Genomic DNA, 13590 nt, shown 5'->3' with positions numbered 1-13590 from the left:
TTCCTCTTTAACTTGTTCATCAATTATGTCAACCTTGAAGCATTCATCAGGTTCAAATTTGTGTTTCATTATGTCGAACAAGTTGAACTCCACTTCTTCTTCTCCTACCTTGAGCGTTAATCGTCCATTTTTGACGTCTATGATGGCTCCGGCGGTTGCCAAGAATGGTCTTCCCAAAATGATAGGAATTTGGACATCTTCTTCCATCTCAAGGACAACAAAGTCCACTGGAATGAAGAATTTGCCCACTTTGATAGGGATGTTCTCAAGTATTCCTACAGGATATTTAATGGATCGATCAACCAATTGCAATGAGATTAATGTGGGTTTTAGTTCCCCGATCTCCATCTTTTTGCATATTAATAGAGGCATTAAGCTGACGCTTGCCCCAAGATCATAGAGGGCCTTATCTATTTTCTTGTTACCAATGATACAGGGTATGGAGAAGCTTCCTAGATCCTTTAACTTTCGAGGCAGTTTGTTTTTCAGAATGACACTGCATTCCTCTGTTAGAGCTACTATTCCATAGTCTTCTAGCTTCCTTTTCTTTGACAGAATTTCCTTAAGAAATTTGGCATAAGATGGCATCTGAGAAAGTGCTTCAGTGAAGGGGGTGTTAATGTAAAGTTTCTATAAAACTTCCAAAAACTTCCCAAACTGCTTGTCCAATTTGGCTTTGTGAAATCTTTGAGGAAAAGGTAGGGGAGGCTGGTATGGTTCTGGTAATTTCTTTGTCTTCCTTACTTCCTATTCCTGATCTTTCTTAGCTTCTTCCTCCTTTTTCTTTGCTTTGTCTTTAGATTTTTCTATGGTTTCCTCTGTCGATTCTACCTCTGGTTGTACTAGAGTTCTCCCACTCCGCAGTGCAACTGCCTTACAATGCTCCCTTGGCTTCATTTTTTGTTGACTGGGCAGTTTGCCAGCAGCCTTACTTGAAGAACTTGCTTGCTGAGTGATTTGATTTTCTAGCATCTTGTTATGGGTAGCAAGTCGGTCCATTCTGGAAGTCAGTTGTTTAATCAATTTAGTTTGTTGTTGTTGAGCTGTTAGGAATCCTTCCATCATGGTTTCCATGTTCATTTTCGGTTCAGGTTGTTGAGGTTGGAGAGGTAGTGATGGCTGTGCAAAGTTTTGACCTCTGTTCTAAAATCCAGGGGGTGTTGGAGGTTTGTGCCCTTATTGCTTGTTTATTGGTTGGTTCTGCTGATTAGACCATGAGAAATTTGGGTGATTTCTCCATCCAGGGTTGTAAGTATTTTAATACGAATTGTTTGGCTGCCTCTGGTTGAAGTTTCCTCCATTATTCACATAGTTCATCTGTTCTGTAGGTTCGTTGAAATAGCTATATTCTGAATTCATGTATCCTCCTTCATAGTTTTCCTCATGTTGACTATTTGTACCAATTGCATTGGCTTGCATTCTTTTAAGTTTCTTTGTGAGCTTATCAAACTGGGCATTTATCATGCTTAGGGCATCTACTTCCAGGACCCCTGCAGTTCTTCTTGCATTTCCTCTTTAATTTGACCACTCATAATTATGGTATGCAACCCTTTCTAGAAGTTCAAGTGCTTGTGGCACTGTTTTCTCCATTAGATCACCCTCTGCAGTTGAATCAAATGTGCTCCTTGTAGAGCCTAGTAATCCATTATAGAAATTTTGCACCAATAGCCAATCTTCTATGCCATGGTGTGGACATTCCCTCTGCAGGTCTTTATATCTTTCCCATGCATCATAGAGTGATTCTCCTTCCTTTTGTCTGAAGGTGTTGAGCTCAAGCCTCAGCTTTGCAGTCTTTGCAGGTGGGAAATACCTTGCTAGAAAAGCTTGTGAGAGGTTTTTCTATGTAGTGAATGTTCCAGCCAGTTGAGAAAGTAACCATTTCCTTGCTCTGTCCCGAAGGGAGAATGGGAATGCTCTGAGTCTTATTGCTTGACCAGACACTCCATTCATCTTGAATGTATCACATAGGGCAAGAAAGCACTGGAGGTGATAGTGCGGGTCCTCAGTTGGTGAACCTGCAAACTGGGTTTGTTGAATCATTTGGAGCCATGCTGGTCTTAATTCAAAGTTATTGGCTTCCACTGTGGGTCTAGTGACACTAGGCTGAAATCCTTAGACAGATGGAGCTCTGTAATCTCTCAAGAGTCTTGGTCTGTCATTATTATCGGCCATGGTTGGGATTTTAGGATCTCCTTGACCGTGCTCTTGATGTTTCCTTTCCCTCCTGATGGCTTTTAGAGTTTTGTCTATTTCTGGATCACAGTCCAAAATTTCTTCTGGCTTTGTTCTAGTCATATACCAGATCGGGCACCTGAGAGAAAAGAAAAGAAATACAACTAATAAAATAAAATAAAATAATAAATATAATTGCCTAAATTAGCTAAATCGCCTATTGCTTGATATTATTAAAACCAAAAAATTCCCCGGCAACGGCATCAAAAACTTGTTTATCTTTTTTGCAATCACCGCAATTACACGTATCGCTAACAAGTAATAAAGTGATAAGTAGAGTATCATTCCCACAACGAATTTTGTTTAGCAAGTACCAATCTACACAGAAATCTTGACTGTCTAGGCTATCGAATACTTAGGGAATGAAGTTTGTTAACTTTAAACTCTAAAATGGTAAACTTAAAACGAAATGATTTATTTGAAGCAATTTTGGAATTAAGATTTCACACTTGAATCTTACTAGGGATGTTATCTCATTTATTTACTGAATTGAGGATTGTTTCTTTGATGGAAATCAATCCTAAGCTATCCTAAATCCTCTCTCAAGGCATCTAGGGTGTATTCTAATTAACTCGAACCCTACTTTCGTGGTGATCAAATTAATTAAAATCCTTTAAGACCATTGACCAATTTTTAGGTTCCACAAAGGTATCAGCCTATGTCTAGGTCAGAATTCCTAGGTTCAAGATTTTGATTTTCTAATATTAATCTTCACCTTTCAGTCCTTTAATTAACATCTACAATCATAACTAAGTGGGTACCAACACATAATATGCATTAAGATTGCAAGAAATTAAATCAAGAAACGAATCTCAAATCCAATAAATAAAACTCAGCGTTCATTCACAATAATAATTACAAGAGCTACTCTCACAAATCCAGAATAAGAAGACTACTTACTCATGGTGAGTTCAGCAAATGTGATGATAAAAAGTAAAAACAATAAAAAGAGAGTTATGCAGAAGAAATAGAGTAGTAAAAAATCTATCTAAGGAGATGAAACGAAGGAACCAAAGAGAGTTTGCAGCATTGATCTTGTGGAGCTTTAACTGGAAAACTTCTTTTGGTACTGATGTAGAGCCTGACAACAGCAACCTTCAACAACCGTCCCGATGATAGTGACCGCCCCCTCTTCTTTTTTTCTTTTCATTTATATTGGTTGCTGTAGGGTTAGATCATTTTGAGTCCAAAAGGCTTTAGGAGTCTCGTTCGAATCAGAAAACAATGGGGGAATTCAAGTCGAAAAATAGGCTGCAGCATAGTACACGGCCCGTGTGTCACTACACGGGTCCCGCAAAGTAGGGTAGTGTAAATTGCTGGAGGAGAATCGCGTGGTCTAATTTTTGCACAGAAAGTTACACGGGTCTGTGCCAACTACACGGGCCTAATTACACGGGCCGTGTACTGTTGTTCCCATAAGGTTCTTCAAGCTTGCGCCTAGCAGAGACTTACACGGGTCCCTGCAGATTACATGGGTCTACTTACATGACCCATGTACTTGTGTTTCTCATCGATTCTCTTAGCTTTCTTCTGGCAGAGAGTGAAGGAACGGAAGCGTGAAAAACACAAGATTATACCATTGAATTCAAAAAAAATTTCGCCTAGGGTCACATGCACCATGCAAGATTTATTTTTATCTATTTGATTTCAATGATAAACAACATATTAAAACTCTTTTAATATGTTTTTGGATCTGTATTTGCCATTTAAGATTTTAAAATTAATCAGATTAATTTTAGAACCCTAGATTAAATCAAGAACGATTACACTAACCTCTTGATGCAAGCAATGTCTGCGCTTTAAGATTCGTCTTGGACACCAAATGTTGTCCCTCTAGCTTGTCCACACCAAGAACAAATTTGCCAGCCATTGAACAGCCTCTAAATCTTTTTCTAATAATTAGAAATTCAAGTTCTGCTTTTAAGAGATTAGAGATAAACAGACACTAGAAACAATTTCTAGTGTTCTTAATTCAAGAGATTGATGGCTAATCTCTTTGAATTGATGAGAGATGAAGAGAAATAGCTGGAGAGGCTCAAAGTGGCGTGACAAATGAGAGGAGAGGCTGCTGGTTATTTTTTCTTTTCATAACCACACTTAAATAGCTAGGTTAACACATTAAACCCTAGCCACATGTCACCTTTTGATTAGCTCTAGGTTTAAGTGACCCAATCACATTGTGCCAAGTATCAAACCTATATTTAATCTTGATTTTAATCATCTTACATGATTAAAAAAAACATTTGGCAAGCTTATGTGTAATCCCATGTGTCACCATCTCATGGTGCCACGTGTCACACTGTGAAATGACCAAAATGCCCCTGTGTCTTAATTTTGAGTTCTTAACCCAAAATAATTATTTTCTTCTTCTAATTAATTTATATCAAATATAAATTAATTAATTAATCTCTATTAATTAATTTATTATCAATTAAATTCATATTTAAACACTTTAAATATAAATTTAATTTATACTATACATCCAATAATCTAGATTTGGTTTCAAGTCATGCTAGGGACTTTGCAATTTAATTGCAAACCAAACCTATTTAATTAATCAATTAAACTCTTTAATTAATTAATTAAATCATATTTAAATAGGTGATAACTTGTGTATGTGTGTGACTTACTAGGCTCATCACCAATTGGCAATGAGACATGATATCAACTCTTAATATCATCAGAACTCTTTCTTACCATAAATGATTTCTCTAAATCATTTTATGAACCTCATAGACCATGGTTAACACCTAGCATAGCATGCCATGGCCACCCAATTAGTAATAAGGTTTACCCTAAATGAACTTATAATCATATGTTACCATGCACTAGAATCTCTCTGTTACAAAATCCCAACTCAAGCTGGAGTCACGGTTTATGTCAAACTCCATTTGCTATGAATATTATGTTCTCTTTTAATTCCAGTTCTTGATTAAAAGATTTTTCTCATCGAAACTCTTTCGAATAAATCTATCTGTCTGGCCAGAACTTGAAACATCAAGAACAATTAAATGAACACAGGATTTTATCTCTATTTACTTAGAGGAACAGATTCCATCTTGATCAACACCTACCTCCATATATAACTAGCAGGAGCCAACACATACCCATATACCCATACATAGTACAAGTATGAAAGCAGTATCAAACTCAAACTACCTATATACAAGATAACTGTGCTATCTCAGGTCTAAAGATTATATGCACTGATATGATTTATGACAAAACATTGACAAGAGTAAACTCCATGTGCTTGTCATAAGTGTCACTGTTCGCCTACTTATCATTTATAAGTGCCTATCATGTTTGTTATATGGCGTGAGACTCACCATTCCATCTTATTTATATCTCATATAAATAACTTGGGAACAAACATGAATACAATCTTTATGGATAAGTCATGTCCTTATTATGAAGTATCCTCGATTGTGAACCTATTTATGATACTTTGTGCTAGAAATATTGTCACTCATATTCTTAACAACTTAAGAATAATATTTCTAACAAAATATCAATGGACCTTTTCTATTACACATAAATATATTATGTAAACGGAAAAGTGGAAATGCCTTTTATTAATAAAATTATGTACAAGATACATACTAAATGATATGCTCTAGGGCATACTACTAACAATCTCCCACTAGCACTAGAGCCATTCATTACAATATCTTAGACCTATCTTCTCAAGATGTCGGTCTAATTGAGTCTGTGACATAGGCTTAGTGAATGGATCAGCTGGATTTTTCAGCTGATGTTATTTTTCTGCATGGTTATATCGCCTTGCCCAACTATATCTCTGATAATGTGGTAGTGCCTTTCTATGTGTTTGGATTTTGGCGAGACCTTAGTTCCTTAGCCTGTATGACTGCTCCATTATTGTCACAGTGTAGTGGAACTGCTGACTCAATGGAAGGAACTACTGTAAGTTCTGTCACGAACTTCTTTATCCAAACAGCTTCTTTTGCAGCATCTGATGCAGCAATATACTCAGCCTTAGTAGTGGAATCTGCAGTCGTGCTCTGTTTGGAACTCTTCCAACTGACTGCACCTCCATTACAAATGAACACATATCCAGAGGTAGACTTTCTATCATCGATATCTGATTGGAAGTCAGAATCAGTATAACCATCTAATTGCAAGTCTCCACCTCCATAAATCAAGAATAAATCCTTAGTTCTTCTCAAGTACTTAAGGATATTCTTGACTGCTATCCAGTGTTCTAAACCTGGATTGGATTGATACCTGCTAGTCAAACTAACAGCATATGCGATATCTGGCCTAGTACACAACATTTCATACATTAAACTTCCAATAGCCGAAGCATATGAAATCCTGGCCATCTTATCTCTTTCTTCGGGTGTCTTTGGAGACATCTCTTTAGAAAGATGGATACCATGTCTCACTGGTAACAATCCTCTCTTGGAATCAAACATGTTAAACCTCTTTAACACCTTTTCCAAGTATAGACTTTGGGATAAACCTATTATTCTTTTCGCTCTATCTCTATAGATGCGAATCCCAAGAATATAGGTTGCCTTCCCTAAGTCTTTCATGGAGAATGTATTTGACAATCATACCTTTATAGTTGTCAACATACCTGTGTCATTACCTATCAACAGTATGTCATCCACATATAAGACAAGGAAAGTAATAGCTCTGTCACTAACCTTCTTATATACACATGGCTCATCCTCATTTTTGATAAAACCAAAGGATTTAATGGCTTCATCAAAACAGATGTTCCAACTCCTCGAAGCTTGTTTCAACCCATAAATGGATCGCTTTAGCTTGCATACCTTGGAACCATCTTGGGATTCAAATACCCTAGGTTGTTCCATGAAAATGTTTTCTTCAATGTATCCATTGAGAAAAGCTGTTTTGACATCCATCTGCCAAATCTCATAATCATAGTATGCAGCTATTGCTAATAAAATCCTAATTGATTTAAGCATGGCAACAGGCGAGAAAGTCTCCTCATAGTCTATTCCTTGCTTTTGGCGAAACCCTTTCGCTACTAGCCTTGCCTTATAGGTCTCTACCTTTCCATCAGAACCAATTTTCTTCTTGAAAACCCATTTGTTCCCTATAGGTACAATACCTTCAGGTGGGTCAACAAGATCGCAAACTTGATTCTTATACGTGGAATCAATCTCGGATTTCATAGCATCAATCCATTTTGAAGAGTCTATATCTGATATAGCTTCTTCATAGGTAAATGGATCATCTCCATGATCTACTTCTTCATGAGTAGACAACTCTTGTTCTTCTTCATGAAGAAAACCATATCTCACCGTGGGTGAGATACGGTTGTTCTACGAGGAATAGTGTAGATGTTTCATCAATGGGTATAGGTTGACTAGATGGATTTATATCCATCTGATCTGTTGGTTGGTCAGAATTCTCCAATTCTAACTCTATTTGCCTTCCTTTGCCTCCTTCTTGAACAAACTGTTGTTCAAGAAATGTGGCATCTCTACTTATCACAACCTTTTGTGAAGTAGGCAAATAAAAATAATATCCAAAACTATCTTTTGGATATCCAACAAATCGACCTTTTACGATCGGTCTCCAATTTATCGGTGTTGACTTTTTGATATGTGGACAACCCCAAATCTTAACATGCTTTAGACTTGGTTTTCTTCCATGCCATATCTCATAAGGTGTGGAAGAAACTGATTTTGATGAAATCCTATTCAGAATATACAAAGCTGATTCTAATGCAAATCCCTAAAAGAAGATTGGCATATCAGTATAGCTCATCATACTACGTACCATATCCAATAGGGTACGATTTCTCTTTTCAGATACACCATTCAGTTGTGGCGTTCCTGGAGGAGTCAGCTGAGAAACAATGCCATGCTCTCTCAAGTATTCATCAAATTCAGTACTCAAATATTCACCTCCATGATCTGATTGAAGAGCTTTAATATTCTTTCCTGTTTGATTTTCTACTTCAGATTTAAATTCTTTGAACTTTTCAAAAGATTCATGTTTGTATTTCATCAAATACAAATACCCAAACTTTGATTTATCATCAGTAAAGGTAATAAAATAATGAAAACCCCCTCTAGCCATTTCTTTAAATGGACCACATACATCACTATGTATTAGCTCCAAAATATTTTTAGCTCTTAGCCCTTGTCCAACAAAGGGTGATCTAGTCATTTTGCCTTGAAGGCAAGATTTACAAGTTGGAGTAGGCTCAGAGCCCAATGAGGATAGAATCCCCATTTTCTCCAATTTTGCAATCCTATCTTCTGCAACATGACATAACCTTAAGTCCCAAATATATTTTGAACTTGAGTTGGTTTTCACCTATTGTATTCTTTTAGATTGCTATACTCTGGCCAGTGGAAACACTTTCTTACTGGCAATGAAAACACTTTCCTGTTGCCAATGGAAACACTTTCCTGTTGGCAGTGGAAACACTTTCCTTTGCCTTTGTCAGCTTTGGTCTTCCCTTTCTGTTTAGCTATTTTCTTAGAAGGACCAGGAATCTGAGGTTTCTTTTTCTTATTGCCCTTCTTCTTGTTGGACTTTCCAGCAGAAGAAGATGCAACCAAAGCTACCTCTTTTCCTTTATTGCCTGGCATATTCTTTTGGGCAATAACCAGCATGTTGAGTAAACCAGCTAAGGTGCATTCCTGTTTAGTCATATGAAAATTTGTCACAAAATTCCCAAAACACTCAGGAAGGGACTGAAGGATCAAATCCGTTTGTAGTTGGAAATCCATGTTGAAGTCAAGATGTTCCAACTGCTCAATCAGCCGAATCATCTTGTGGACATGATCCCCAACATTCTGTCCCTCAGACATCCTCATACGGAATAGCTGTCTAGATATCTCATACCTAGCATTCTTATTGTGCTCACCATACAACTCTTGTAGGTGAAGGAGGATCTCACTCGCACTCTGCATGTTCTCATGTTGCTTCTGTAACTCATTACTCATGGAAGCAAGCATGTAACACTTAGCTCTCATATCATGCTCCTTCCACTTGTCCAAAGTTTCATGTTCCTCTTGTGTGGCCTCTGGAGGTAAGGGACCAGGAACATTTGAATCTAGAACATATCCTATATGTTCAAGGTTCAGACAAGTTTCAAATTTCTTAGCCAATCGCATGATTAGGTCCTGTCAACTGTTGTGATCAAGTATGCTTGCAAGGATATTGGATGGTGGTGGTTGTTTTGTGCTCATTTTTATCGAAAATTAGCAGAAAATAACCAGATTAATTAGTAAATGTATCATGTAATTAACCAAAATGATTATGGTCTTTTAATCAAATTGGTCCTCCCATTAACTTAGCGAATCCTACACTTCAGTAGAAAACGGAAATCCTAGTTGGATGGATTTCTAGTGGGTGATTGAATTCTTATAATTCTATTGATCATCCTCAAGTACATCCATTATTGGAATTACAATAAACTATAAGTGAGCTACTCCTTGCCCATCACATCTCATGTGAGGTTCAATCTTTACCTAGCCCCTAATGCTCAAAATCTCGGTACATCCATTATTGACTTATCTTGCATTAGTTAAGTTGATCCCATTGAGTCGATAATTATGCAAATAATTTTAATGTCCTCAGTACATCCAATATTGGCCACCAAACCATTTACATATTTACAACATCTCATGCTTAACAATTATTCTTAAGAAAATCTCTTAAATTAATTGCATCTCATGCAACTATTTAAAATTTCTTAAAATAATTGCCCAATGGAGGGCTTATGTTGTAATTACTTTAATTATAGCATTTCCAACTTAATCATTTGTTTGGAAGATTTTATAGCCATCCTTATTACTATCAAGGTCTCACTTTGCACATTATCCATTTAGCATGCATATATCATATAATTGCATACATTCCCATACATCTCATGCATTCATGGATAAGCGATAAATATGGTATGATCATGGACTTTCTAAGGGATTCAATTGAGCCACCAAGAATTGAATCAGGGCATTCGTAGGTGCATTTCATTCATTCATTTTACAAGAGTTACTGAAGGAGTACATAATCAACACTTGATATTGAATTCCTCCCACTGGTCCCACCAATGCTCTTGACCTCCTTGAACTTCTTGCAATCCAATATTACATAGTAATCCTTGGCATACCAAGGCGAATTTACAAGAACTTAAATAAATGAAATTACAACCCAAAAATATTACAAACTTAATAATACATGCCCAAAATAAATTAAAATAAATTAATTAATTTACAATCCCAAAGAAACATAAAAGAAATAAATCCAATCACATTGGTCTTTTATAGTCCATGATCATCCATCATGCATATCACTATTTAACAATTAAATAAAACATACATACTTAAATTAAATTGAATATCTCATATTCAACTTAAAAATCCAAATTTGAATATGATTCAAATAAATTTAAAAATTCAGATTTGAATCTCATTCAAACAAATTTAAAAATTCAGATTTGAATCACATTCAAACAACTTCAAAAATTCAGATTTGAATCACATTCAAACATTTTTTAAAAAATCAGATTTGAATCACATTCAAATATTTTTTAAAAAATCAGATCTGAATTTTATTGAATCAATTTTAAAAAATCAGATTTAAATATGATTCAAACAACTTTAAAAATTCAGATTTGAATCACATTCAAACAACTTTTAAAATTTAGATTTGAATCACATTCAAACAATTTTTTAAAATTCTGATTTGAATCATAATTTAATTGTGTGATTAAAACTACTAATTAAACACTTTAATAAGTCAAAGAATAGGCCTTAGATCATACAACAATTGCAGAATTAAAAGCCAAACCTTGAACCACCCATGGAACCATTGTTGCCGCCACCAATGGTGGCTTCACCATGTGTGCCGCCACACCTCTTGATCCAACCAGCAATAAATCAATCATCTCATGATCAAATCACACAATTAAATCATATAATCAACAATCTAAATGGCAAATATAGTGGCTCTGATACCAATTGAAGGAACGGAAGCGTGAAAAACACAAGATTATACCATTGAATTCAAAAAAATTTCGCCTAGGGTCACATGCACCATGCAAGATTTATTTTTATCTATTTGATTTCAATGATAAACAACATATTAAAACTCTTTTAATATGTTTTTGGATCTGTATTTGCCATTTAAGATTTTAAAATTAATCAGATTAATTTTAGAACCCTAGATTAAATCAAGAACGATTACACTAACCTCTTGATGCATCGCAGTGTCTGCGCCTTTGAGATTCGTCTTCAGGACACCAGATGTTGTCCCTCTAGCTTGTCCACACCAAGAACACCTATGGCAGCCCTTGAACAGCCTCTAAAGCTTTTCTATTAATTAGAAATTCAAGTTCTGCCTTTTAAGAGATTAGAGATGTAAACAGGACACTAGAAACAATTTCTAGTGTTCTTAATTCAAGAGATTGATGGCTAATCTCTTTGAATTGATGAGAGATGAAGAGAAATAGCTGGAGAGGCTCAAAGTGGCGTGACAAATGAGAGGAGAGGCTGCTGGTTATTTTTCTTTTCATAACCACACTTAAATAGCTAGGTTAACACATTAAACCCTAGCCACATGTCACCTTTTGATTAGCTCTAGGTTTAAGTGACCCAATCACATTGTGCCAAGTGTCAAACCTATATTTAATCTTGATTTTAATCATCTTACATGATTAATAAAAACATTTGGCAAGCTTATGTGTAATCCCATGTGTCACCATCTCATGGTGCCACGTGTCACACTGTGAAATGACCAAAATGCCCCTGTGTCTTAATTTTGAGTTCTTAACCCAAAATAATTATTTTCTTCTTCTAATTAATTTATATCAAATATAAATTAATTAATTAATCTCTATTAATTAATTTCTCATCAATTAAATTCATATTTAAACACTATAAATATAAATTTAATTTATACTATACATCCAATAATCTAGATTTGGTTTCAAGTCATGCTAGTGACTTTGCAATTTAATTGCAAACCAAACCTATTTAATTAATCAATTAAACTCTTTAATTAATTAATTAAATCATATTTAAATAGGTGATATGTGTGTGACTTACTAGGCTCATCACTAATTGGCAATGAGACATGATATCAACTCTTAATATCATCAGAACTCTTTCTTACCATAAATGATTTCTCTAAATCATTTTATGAACCTCATAGACCATGGTTAACACATAGCATAGCATGCCATGGCCACCCAATTAGTAATAAGGTTTACCCTAAATGAACCTATAATCATATGTTACCATCCACTAGAATCTCTACATTACAAAATCCCAACTCAATGGAGTCACGGTTTATGTCAAACTCCATTTGCTATGAATATTATGTTCTCTTTTAATTCAGTTCTTGATTAAAAGATTTTTCTCATCGAAACTCTTTTAGAATAAATCTATCTGTCTGGCCAGAACTTGAAACATCAAGAACAATTAAATGAACATAGGATTTTATCTCTATTTACTTAGAGGAACAGATTCCATCTTGATCAACACCTACCTCCATATATAACTAGCAGAGCCAACACATGCCCATATACCCATACATAGTACAAGTATGAAAGCAGTATCAAACTCAAACTACCTATATACAAGATAACTGTGCTATCTCAGGTCTAAAGATTATATGCACTGATATGATTTATGACAAAACACTGACAAGAGTAAACTCCATGTGCTTGTCATAAGTGTCACTGGTTCGGCCTACTTATCATTTATAAGTGCCTATCATGTTTGTTATATGGCATGAGACTCACCATTCCATCTTATTTATATCTCATATAAATAACTTGGGAACAAACATGAATACAATCTTTCTGGATAAGTCATGTCCTTATTATGAAGTATCCTCGATTGTGAACCTATTTATGATACTTTGTGCTAGAAATATTGTCACTCATATTCTTAACAACTTAAGAATAATATTTCTAACAAAATATCAATGGACCTTTTCTATTACACATAAATATATTATGTAAACGGAAAAGTGGAAATGCCTTTTATTAATAAAATTATGTACAAGATACATACTAAATGATATGCTCTAGGGCATACTACTAACAGAGAGTTACACGGGTCTGGGACTTGGTTTACATGACCCATGTACTTTGTATCAGCAGCCATTCTTTGTCTTTTTACCTCTCCAAGCTTTCCTTTACACTCCCATTCTTTGGGGCTTCACCCAAACACCTGAAATATTGCAAAAAACATGGAATTAAGGGCTTGGCAATAGAATTTACGAAAACTAATGAAATCAACCAGTACACATGAAAATACTTGCCTAAATGCTATGAATTAGAATACAAATGTGCTTTAAAACATCTATACAATTCAAGTGTATCATCAACCTACACTTATT

General features: G+C 35.3%; 1 non-coding gene across 1 annotated transcript; it reads left to right on the top strand.

Annotated features, from left to right (window-relative positions):
- Window positions 1–1678: 1678 nt before the first annotated feature.
- Window positions 1679–1785, top strand: LOC131169704 (small nucleolar RNA R71). Its single transcript, XR_009140604.1, has one exon. It is a non-coding gene; the product is annotated as a small nucleolar RNA R71 (small nucleolar RNA).
- Window positions 1786–13590: the final 11805 nt, after the last annotated feature.

The sequence above is a fragment of the Hevea brasiliensis genome, chromosome 1 (assembly GCF_030052815.1).
Source record: "Hevea brasiliensis isolate MT/VB/25A 57/8 chromosome 1, ASM3005281v1, whole genome shotgun sequence".
NCBI classification, from domain to species: domain Eukaryota; kingdom Viridiplantae; phylum Streptophyta; class Magnoliopsida; order Malpighiales; family Euphorbiaceae; genus Hevea; species Hevea brasiliensis.
The sequence above is the reverse complement of the archived record's forward strand: the minus strand, read 5'-3'. Positions and strand labels throughout refer to the sequence as shown.